Source organism: Triturus cristatus, chromosome 5_1 (genome assembly GCF_964204655.1).
Source record: "Triturus cristatus chromosome 5_1, aTriCri1.1, whole genome shotgun sequence".
NCBI lineage: Eukaryota > Metazoa > Chordata > Amphibia > Caudata > Salamandridae > Triturus > Triturus cristatus.
Window position 1 is genome coordinate 452,013,350 of NC_140587.1, and position 11,120 is coordinate 452,024,469.

At 41.4% G+C, this 11,120-nt stretch overlaps 3 long non-coding RNA genes across 3 annotated transcripts; 2 read left to right on the plus strand and 1 right to left on the minus strand.

The window, feature by feature from the left end:
- Positions 1-301: 301 nt before the first annotated feature.
- On the minus strand, positions 302-1,645 carry LOC146831054 (uncharacterized). Its single transcript, XR_014961226.1, has 4 exons — positions 1,577-1,645; positions 989-1,094; positions 804-895; positions 302-710 (listed from the first exon to the last, which is right to left on the minus strand). It is a non-coding gene; the product is annotated as an uncharacterized LOC146831054 (long non-coding RNA).
- Positions 1,646-4,239: 2,594 nt separating this feature from the next.
- Positions 4,240-4,793, plus strand: LOC146831055 (uncharacterized). The gene is made up of 3 exons (XR_014961227.1): positions 4,240-4,317; positions 4,411-4,502; positions 4,596-4,793. It is a non-coding gene; the product is annotated as an uncharacterized LOC146831055 (long non-coding RNA).
- A 4,630-nt stretch (positions 4,794-9,423) lies between these two features.
- On the plus strand, positions 9,424-10,739 carry LOC146831056 (uncharacterized). The gene is made up of 4 exons (XR_014961228.1): positions 9,424-9,462; positions 9,945-10,050; positions 10,144-10,235; positions 10,329-10,739. It is a non-coding gene; the product is annotated as an uncharacterized LOC146831056 (long non-coding RNA).
- The last annotated feature ends 381 nt before the right edge of the window (positions 10,740-11,120 follow it).

Genomic DNA, 11,120 nt, shown 5'->3' on the forward strand with positions numbered 1-11,120 from the left:
CCCATTCCCCAGGGACCACCACCTCCCTGGGGCACTTTGTATTTAAACGGACCCCCATGCCCAAGGGACCACCACCTCCCCGGGGCTTCGCTAACATTGGGAGGTGGGCTGCACTGCCCCCCTCCTGGAGCCCTTGATGGCCCTGGGGACTGCCACCCCCCAGGGCCGGCTCCTGCTGTGTCCCGGGATGCCCAGCTCCGGGACACTGCTGTTTGCTATGGCAGTATAAGGGAAAGATGGTCCCAGAATATATAAACTTTTCAGAGCTAACACAGAATCGATATCAAAGGATACAAAAAGATGATGTCAAAGTGTTATTTAATCACACGTTGGCAAGATACACATTTTTATAAATAGATTAGGCATTTGTCAAATAGTGCGGGGTGCCATGGGAAGGAAGGGGGTAGTGAATTCAGGTGAGGTAAAAGGGGGAAGTGACATATAAATTATATCAAACTGTCACAACTTAATTGTAAGGCAAAACAATTTTTTAGCCACAAAATCCAGACGAAGTTCATTAGTTTGAATATAGATTGTTTACAAAAACCATGTACAAAACAGAAGAACACAGTGTAAGTTACACTGTTGAGAGTACTGGCAATGTCATATTGTCGACGTTTCGACCCCAAGACATGGGTAGGTTAGTTGGCTCCTTACTAACGGGGTCTTCTTCAGGACAAGGGTGATGGTGTAACACGGAGGAATGGCACCTACAATGATATTAAGTCAGTGTTACAAAAGAATTTCGGGTCCCACCAGGGAAAGTGAAAGGGACTCATTAAGGAAGTAATCGCTATATTTACCATATTCAAAGGTGGACATATAGTCAATGTTGACTTGGCGTCAAATGGCGCAGGGGCAGATAGGCTCCAATTGAGGGTGGGGTGAGTGACACCTACAAAGAATTATGAGGTGTCATTATAATGATCCACAAAATAAATAAAGGATTCATTGAAAATCACAAAAAACCTGAGAGAGAGTGACTTACTCATTTATGATCAAAGTCGCACCGGAGAAATTAATACCTCCAACGTCACACGCCGTGGCGCACCATCGGTGGGAAAAGTGAAATTAATCACAACGAAATTAAGCCTCTAAAAATATAAAGTGAAAGAACGGCAATGTAAAAACACTTAAAACCCAAACCTAGAGGAAATACAGCGCAAGGGACAAGGTACCGAGAGCTATCATCAGCAAAAGAAAGTTCATTAGATTTGAGACTAATCAGGACACTCGACATGAGACCCACCAGATGAGCTACGGGTCGCAGTGGGAAAAGCAACAGCCTGAGATCTATACCCTTGTTTAAGGAGTAATATATTACGAATATGCAAGTAGGGTCATGTATACAGGTCGAGCCTAAATGAGGAAACCATTACTCAGAAGAGAAAGCGGATTGTCAAACAGAGAATATCGAGCAAGAGTATAAATTCACCATGAGCAAAGAAAAATGTGTACTTTTAAATCAAACTGAGTGCCAAAAATGCTAAACAGACTTAACCCTCGACCATTTAATCTTACACGGAATTAAATCGAACAGCTGAAAACCAACGTACAGGGGGAGAGTATCCCTTACCGTGGGCAGCAGCAGCAAAGGCTGTCCTCAGAGTTTGTGAACAAAGCACTAAATCAACAATGAGTGATCGTTAAAATAGAGAGGCCCGGGCCACATGACGTGCAGCACGGCGCAGACGCTAGATGCTTGCAGTCAAAATGTATTAGAAGAAAGACAACAGAGGTTGTTTTCTTCCGAATAGTTCAACAGTGTAATCCTAAAGGATATTACATTAATACATTTCTCAAAAAAAGAGAAAAAGGGGGAGGTTGGGCCCGTGTAACTCAGGGATAATCAGGACAATTCTGCACTTTTCTTGACAGTGGTTAGCGTTGTAAATACCACGTAATTAGTTAAATGCAACCTGGATTAATACAATGCTGACAACGCGTCTATATTGCACATAATGGTTAGGCATAGAAAACGCACAAGCATAGCAGATCTACATTATTCAAGGAAAAATCGAGTTGGAGACAATAAACATCAAACATTATGAAAACATGTTTAACATGTATATAGGCCGTTGACAGTGGCAAAGGTTCAGAAGGAAGTTCCACATGACTCAATTAATAGATAGTAAAGGTAGTTATACACTTTTCATGACAATAGTTAGCGTTGTAAATACCACGTAAATGGTTCTGGACAAATAATGCAACCTGGATAAATACAATGCTAGCATCGCGTCTATATTGCACATAATGGCTAGGCATAGAAAAAGCACAAATGGAGCAGATGTACATTATTCAAGAACAAATCGAGTTGGAAACAGTGAACATCAAGCATTATGAAAACATGTATGACATGTATATGGGCCGATGACAGTGGCAAAGGTTCAGCAGGAAGTTCCACATTGCTCAAGTTAATGGAGTTAAAGAACTTAGAAAAAACACAAAGACTTGGATGGTAATCCTTGAATGGGAAAGAATGCATTGGCTACATATAGTACTCGGAATTGCATCATAAAAGGATACCTTATCAAAAAATTATATACATGCATATACACATTATTTATCATCAAATGCATCCGATGAACAACATAACAAATGCTTGTGAGATGACAATTATCATCAAGTTAGTCAGGGACAGATAAAGACCAACAGTCACCAAAAATGCCTAGTTGCTGAGAATGGCCAATTGTGCATTACTGGGATCTTGTTCATTCAAACCCATATTAATGGTATCAAAGCGGATCATCCATTTACATTCCCTAATCGTAAGGATAGAGGATATGTCACCTCCCCTGGGCCCCAAATTGGTTTTTTCGATCACAATCCACTGCATTTGGTCAGGGCTGTGTCCCAACTGGCTATAATGCTCAACTAGTGGTGCTCAGGTGACATGGCATCTTATTCTACTTTGGTGTTGCAATATTCTCACTTTGATCTTCTGCTGTGTTTGGCCAATATATAATTGGCCACATGGACATACGATCCCATAAATAACGTTGGTAGAATTACAGTTAGTATGGGAATGAAGCGTAACATTGTGATGTTTGTAAACAAAGTTTTTGGATTGGATTGTTGTTGGGCATGCTTTGCACGACCCACATTTGAAATGTCCTATCACAGGTGGTAGATTCCAAAGTGACTGGATGGTTGGTTCCACTGGATCCTCAAGGAAAGAATGGACGACATGGTCCTTAATACTCATCGCTTTTCTGAAGGAATGCATTGGTAGATTTGGTTGATTAATCTCAGTTGATACAAGGCTCCAGTGCTTGTTGATAATCTTTTTAACTGCATTGCTTCTGGTAGAAAATGTTGTGACACAAATCATTTTATTCTTGGCTGATGCTGCAGGTTCCTTGGCCGTGAGTAAGGTTTCCCGAGGATTGTACCAGGCTCTCTTCTGGGCCCTTTTGACCAAACGTTTGGGGTACCCCCTTGAAATTAGTCTGGCACTTAGGTCTTCGGACTCAATTAAGTAATCAGTTCTCTTAGTGCAGTTTCTGCGAATCCGCAAAAACTGTCCGACCGGAAGGTTGTCTCGCAGACCACGAGGGTGATAGCTGCTGTACCTGAGAAGGGAATTCCGTTCAGTGGGTTTTCTGTATAAGGTAGTGCATAGTTTATGATCTTCACTGAAGATCTTTAGGTCGAGGAATGGTATCTCCTGAGTGTCAGACTGGATGGTAAACTGAATATCATGATCGCACTGGTTAAGCCATTCGTGGAACAGATTGAGTTGAGCTATGTCACCATTCCAAATCAATAATATATCATCGATATATCTTTTCCATAAATTGACATGTTGAGAAAAGGGGTTGTTGTTAAGGACATGGCGCTGCTCGAAATTGTCCATATACAAGATCGCTAGATCTGGGGCAAAGGCTGCTCCCATCGCTACACCTTTCTTCTGGACGTAGTAGTTTCCTTGAAAATAGAAGAAATTCTTCTTCATTGCAATAGTGAGAAGTGATATAATGAATTCTGTGGGTACCCTCATTGGTGCTGGTCTTGAGTTCAGGACTTCTCGCATCACTTCTAAGGCTGGTTCCTGGGGGATGCTGGTATAGAGTGACACAATATCACAAGTGGCAAGGAGTTGCTCACTAGAATCAAATGGTGTTTGGTCGATGATGGTAATGACTTGCATAGTATCACGTAAGTAAGTTTCTGTTTTTTCAGCCATTGGTTCTTTCACTTTATATTTTTAGAGGCTTAATTTCGTTGTGATTAATTTCACTTTTCCCACCGATGGTGCGCCACGGCGTGTGACGTTGGAGGTATTAATTTCTCCGGTGCGACTTTGATCATAAATGAGTAAGTCACTCTCTCTCAGGTTTTTTGTGATTTTCAATGAATCCTTTATTTATTTTGTGGATCATTATAATGACACCTCATAATTCTTTGTAGGTGTCACTCACCCCACCCTCAATTGGAGCCTATCTGCCCCTGCACCATTTGACGCCAAGTCAACATTGACTATATGTCCACCTTTGAATATGGTAAATATAGCGATTATTTCCTTAATGAGACCCTTTCACTTTCCCTGGTGGGACCCGAAATTCTTTTGTAACACTGACTTAATATCATTGTAGGTGCCATTCCTCCGTGTTACACCATCACCCTTGTCCTGAAGAAGACCCCGTTAGTAAGGAGCCAACTAACCTACCCATGTCTTGGGGTCGAAACGTCGACAATATGACATTGCCAGTACTCTCAACAGTGTAACTTACACTGTGTTCTTCTGTTTTGTACATGGTTTTTGTAAACAATCTATATTCAAACTAATGAACTTCGTCTTGATTTTGTGGCTTAAAAATTGTTTTGCCTTACAATTAAGTTGTGACAGTTTGATATAATTTATATGTCACTTCCCCCTTTTACCTCACCTGAATTCACTACCCCCTTCCTTCCCATGGCACCCCGCACTATTTGACAAATGCCTAATCTATTTATAAAAATGTGTATCTTGCCAACGTGTGATTAAATAACACTTTGACATCATCTTTTTGTATCCTTTGATATCGATTCTGTGTTAGCTCTGAAAAAGTTTATATATTCGGGGACCATCTTTCCCTTATACTGTCTAAATACCCAGGTCCCAGCGATTTTTGGGTTTACCCTTTGCTTTAACGCTCTCATGTGCAGGTGCTCACCTGCGAGGTATTTTACGTGATTCTTGTCCCCTTTCTTTAAAATGGTGGAGAGTGAGACCCTTTCCTATACTGAGGAATATATCAACCAGCTGCTACAGGACCCTAGGAACCTTTTCCTTTCATCAGACACACCCAATATTGACTTCACACTTAATGATAAAATAGCACGACTTGAACGTCTTGAAAAAAAGTTAATTCGCACTAAACTTCATGGTCATCTACTTACAAAATATTTACAGGCTAGTATAATACCTGTTGGACTGCAGATTAGAAATGAACCTGCCATCTTTATAGATATACCTAAATTCAAAGAAGGCTTCAGCTTCATTGCAAATAACGCCTCACGACATTGGATGGTATTAGGAGTAGAGACAGCGGCCGAGCAGGTTCAAGTTTTGATGAGAGAAATTGCTGCCCTTAAACAAGAAATCGCTGGGGATGCAACTTTGATTAATGCCAAGAGTGCCCTTGAAAATCTCAATAAATCGCTAAAAGACTTTGAGATTACTACTCAGAATAAGAAGTTAGATAAACTCTCGAAGGACATTAGATTTTATGAGAAAAAGAACACCTATCCCTACCTCAAAGAGGACTATTACAAACAAGACAATTCAGGCCGTTTTACAGGGAGAGGCAGAGGTGCCTTTAGGGGAAGGAGGAACTTCACCACTTTCTCTGATTCCTCGGTGAGCTCAGACAGTGACCAGGAAGCTCCGGGCCCAAGTTACGACTACAATAATTGGTATCCTCCCCAAGGCTACTTTCCTTTTTTAGGGGAAGGCCAATGGAGACCACCTCGAGGTCGAGGCAACTGGCCGAGAGGACCATCGAGAGGCCAACAGAACCCATCGAGTACGAACTGGGACAGAGGCAGAGGTGCGATCCCCAAGCAGGTCCGTTTCCAACCGGAGAACCACGGGGAGATCTCCACGAGACGCAAAGTGTACAGATGGTAAAATCCAACAACAGTCCAGTGGTCAATATTTCTTCATACACTTTGAACACAGATGAACAAACTGTTCTCTCTAAAGGGTTGTCATTTGTTCCTACGGCCCATCCTAACTCATTTAATTTCAGGACAGAACTTCATGGATTTTTCCGCAGGATCCGTCTCAGGTATTTTTTTAGGAACTCTGATGAAAATTCCTCCAAATCTCTCACAGGACTACACCCTCCATCCAAGTTCGTACCGCCCACTTATGCAATGAGTAACGGAATCTTGGCATATGAGAATATGGTCATGAGTGATGTTAACATCTTATTATCAACATATAAACACACTATACCTAATACCAGTAGGATTGAAAAAGCCGCCCTTCAGAGCCTCAAAAATAACAAGGACATTGTAATCAAATCTGCTGATAAGGGGGAGCCATAGTGGTCCAGGATACTATGGCATATAAATCTGAAATTCTGAGACAACTACAAGATGGTGTTAGCTATTCTCTACTCAAGTCCGACCCCACCAAGGACCTGGCTGAGGAAATTCATCAAATCACTCTTGATGCATTGGACTCTGGTTTTCTAAGTAAATTGGAATTTGACTACCTGAACCAGAAAAGTCCACGATTACCTACCATTTATACCCTACCCAAAATACATAAGGACATGCTTCATCCACCTGGACGTCCAATTGTATCTGGATGTGGTTCACTTTTGGAACCTCTTTGCAAGTATATAGACATCTTTTTAAAACCAATGGCTGAAAAAACAGAAACTTACTTGCGTGATACTATGCAAGTCATTACCATCATCGACCAAACACCATTTGATTCTAGTGAGCAACTCCTTGCCACTTGTGATATTGTGTCACTCTATACCAGCATCCCCCAGGAACCAGCCTTAGAAGTGATGCGAGAAGTCCTGAACTCAAGACCAGCACCAATGAGGGTACCCACAGAATTCATTATAGCACTTCTCACTATTGCAATGAAGAAGAATTTCTTCTATTTTCAAGGAAACTACTACGTCCAGAAGAAAGGTGTAGCGATGGGAGCAGCCTTTGCCCCAGATCTAGCGATCTTGTATATGGACAATTTCGAGCAGCGCCATGTCCTTAACAACAACCCCTTTTCTCAACATGTCAATTTATGGAAAAGATATATCGATGATATATTATTGATTTGGAATGGCGACATAGCTCAACTCAATCTGTTCCACGAATGGCTTAACCAGTGCGACCATGATATTCAGTTTACCATCCAGTCTGACACTCAGGAGATACCATTCCTCGACCTAAAGATCTTCAGTGAAGATGATAAACTTTGCACTACCTTATACAGAAAACCCACTGAACGGAATTCCCTTCTCAGGTACAGCAGCTATCACCCTCGTGGTCTGCGAGACAACCTTCCGGTCGGACAGTTTTTGCGGATTCGCAGAAACTGCACTAAGAGAACTGATTACTTAATTGAGTCCGAAGACCTAAGTGCCAGACTAATTTCAAGGGGGTACCCCAAACGTTTGGTCAAAAGGGCCCAGAAGAGAGCCTGGTACAATCCTCGGGAAACCTTACTCACGGCCAAGGAACCTGCAGCATCAGCCAAGAATAAAATGATTTGTGTCACAACATTTTCTACCAGAAGCAATGCAGTTAAAAGATTATCAACAAGCACTGGAGCCTTGTATCAACTGAGATTAATCAACCAAATCTACCAATGCATTCCTTCAGAAAAGCGATGAGTATTAAGGACCATGTCGTCCATTCTTTCCTTGAGGATCCAGTGGAACCAACCATCCAGTCACTTTGGAATCTACCACCTGTGATAGGACATTTCAAATGTGGGTCGTGCAAAACATGCCCAACAACAATCCAATCCAAAAACTTTGTTTACAAACATCACAATGTTACGCTTCATTCCCATACTAACTGTAATTCTACCAACGTTATTTATGGGATCGTATGTCCATGTGGCCAATTATATATTGGCCAGACACAGCAGAAGATCAAAGTGAGAATATTGCAACACCAAAGTAGAATAAGATGCCATGTCACTGGAGCACCACTAGTTGAGCATTATAGCCAGTTGGGACACAGCCCTGACCAAATGCAGTGGATTGTGATAGAAAAAACCAATTTGGGGCCCAGGGGAGGTGACATATCCTCTATCCTTACGATTAGGGAATGTAAATGGATGATCCGCTTTGATACCATTAATATGGGTTTGAATGAACAAGATCCCAGTAATGCACAATTGGCCATTCTCAGCAACTAGGCATTTTTGGTGACTGTTGGTCTTTATCTGTCCCTGACTAACTTGATGATAATTGTCATCTCACGAGCATTTGTTATGTTGTTCATCGGATGCATTTGATGATAAATAATGTGTATATGCATGTATATAATTTTTTGATAAGGTATCCTTTTATGATGCAATTCCGAGTACTATATGTAGCCAATGCATTCTTTCCCATTCAAGGATTACCATCCAAGTCTTTGTGTTTTTTCTAAGTTCTTTAACTCCATTAACTTGAGCAATGTGGAACTTCCTGCTGAACCTTTGCCACTGTCATCGGCCCATATACATGTCATACATGTTTTCATAATGCTTGATGTTCACTGTTTCCAACTCGATTTGTTCTTGAATAATGTACATCTACTCCATTTGTGCTTTTTCTATGCCTAGCCATTATGTGCAATATAGACGCGATGCTAGCATTGTATTTATCCAGGTTGCATTATTTGTCCAGAACCATTCACGTGGTATTTACAACGCTAACTATTGTCATGAAAAGTGTATAACTACCTTTACTATCTATTAATTGAGTCATGTGGAACTTCCTTCTGAACCTTTGCCACTGTCAACGGCCTATATACATGTTAAACATGTTTTCATAATGTTTGATGTTTATTGTCTCCAACTCGATTTTTCCTTGAATAATGTAGATCTGCTATGCTTGTGCGTTTTCTATGCCTAACCATTATGTGCAATATAGACGCGTTGTCAGCATTGTATTTATCCAGGTTGCATTTAACTAATTACGTGGTATTTACAACGCTAACCACTGTCAAGAAAAGTGTAGAATTGTCCTGATTATCCCTGAGTTACACGGGCCCAACCTCCCCCTTTTTCTCTTTTTTTAGAAATGTATTAATGTAATATCCTTTAGGATTACACTGTTGAACTATTCGGAAGAAAACAACCTCTGTTGTCTTTCTTCTAATACATTTTGACTGCAAGCATCTAGCGTCTGCGCCGTGCTGCACGTCATGTGGCCCGGGCCTCTCTATTTTAACGATCACTCAGTGTTGATTTAGTGCTTTGTTCACAAACTCTGAGGACAGCCTTTGCTGCTGCTGCCTACGGTAAGGGATACTCTCCCCCTGTACGTTGGTTTTCAGCTGTTCGATTTAATTCCGTGTAAGATTAAATGGTCGAGGGTTAAGTCTGTTTAGCATTTTTGGCACTCAGTTTGATTTAAAAGTACACATTTTTCTTTGCTCATGGTGAATTTATACTCTTGCTCGATATTCTCTGTTTGACAATCCGCTTTCTCTTCTGAGTAATGGTTTCCTCATTTAGGCTCGACCTGTATACATGACCCTACTTGCATATTCATAATATATTACTCCTTAAACAAGGGTATAGATCTCTGGCTGTTGCTTTTCCCACTGCGACCCGTAGCTTATCTGGTGGGTCTCATGTCGAGTGTCCTGATTAGTCTCAAATCTAATGAACTTTCTTTTGCTGATGATAGCTCTCGGTACCTTGTCCCTTGCGCTGTATTTCCTCTAGGTTTGGGTTTTAAGTGTTTTTACATTGCCGTTCTTTCACTTTATATTTTTAGAGGCTTAATTTCGTTGTGATTAATTTCACTTTTCCCACCGATGGTGCGCCACGGCGTGCGACGTTGGAGGTATTAATTTCTCCGGTGCGACTTTGATCATAAATGAGTAAGTCACTCTCTCTCAGGTTTTTTGTGATTTTCAATGAATCCTTTATTTATTTTGTGGATCATTATAATGACACCTCATAATTCTTTGTAGGTGTCACTCACCCCACCCTCAATTGGAGCCTATCTGCCCCTGCGCCATTTGACGCCAAGTCAACATTGACTATATGTCCACCTTTGAATATGGTAAATATAGCGATTACTTCCTTAATGAGTCCCTTTCACTTTCCCTGGTGGGACCGAAATTCTTTTGTAACACTGACTTTAATATCATTGTAGGTGCCATTCCTCCGTGTTACACCATCACCCTTGTCCTGAAGAAGACCCCGTTAGTAAGGAGCCAACTAACCTACCCATGTCTTGGGGTCGAAACGTCGACAATATGACATTGCCAGTACTCTCAACAGTGTAACTTACACTGTGTTCTTCTGTTTTGTACATGGTTTTTGTAAACAATCTATATTCAAACTAATGAACTTCGTCTGGATTTTGTGGCTTAAAAATTGTTTTGCCTTACAATTAAGTTGTGACAGTTTGATATAATTTATATGTCACTTCCCCCTTTTACCTCACCTGAATTTACTACCCCCTACCTTCCCATGGCACCCCGCACTATTTGACAAATGCCTAATCTATTTATAAAAATGTGTATCTTGCCAACGTGTGATTAAATAACACTTTGACATCATCTTTTTGTATCCTTTGATATCGATTCTGTGTTAGCTCTGAAAAAGTTTATATATTCTGGGACCATCTTTCCCTTATACTGTCTAAATACCCAGGTCCCAGCGATTTTTGGGTTTACCCTTTGCTTTAACGGTTTGCTATGGCAGGGCAGGAGTTGTGCGGCTCTCACCCTGTCATAGAAAACTCTGCTTTGTTTCATTGAAGCGAGACCAATGAAGCAAAGCAGGATTGCTTTTCCACAAGGGGAGCTGCATGTCAGCTGCTCCCCTTGTGGAAAAGCAATGCTGGCTCCCGCAGGACGCGGGGAGCCGGCGGAACGGGGGGGCATTGGGGCTCCCCCCACGGTCCCCAACGGAAAGGGCCAGCCCGGGGGATATGTTCCCC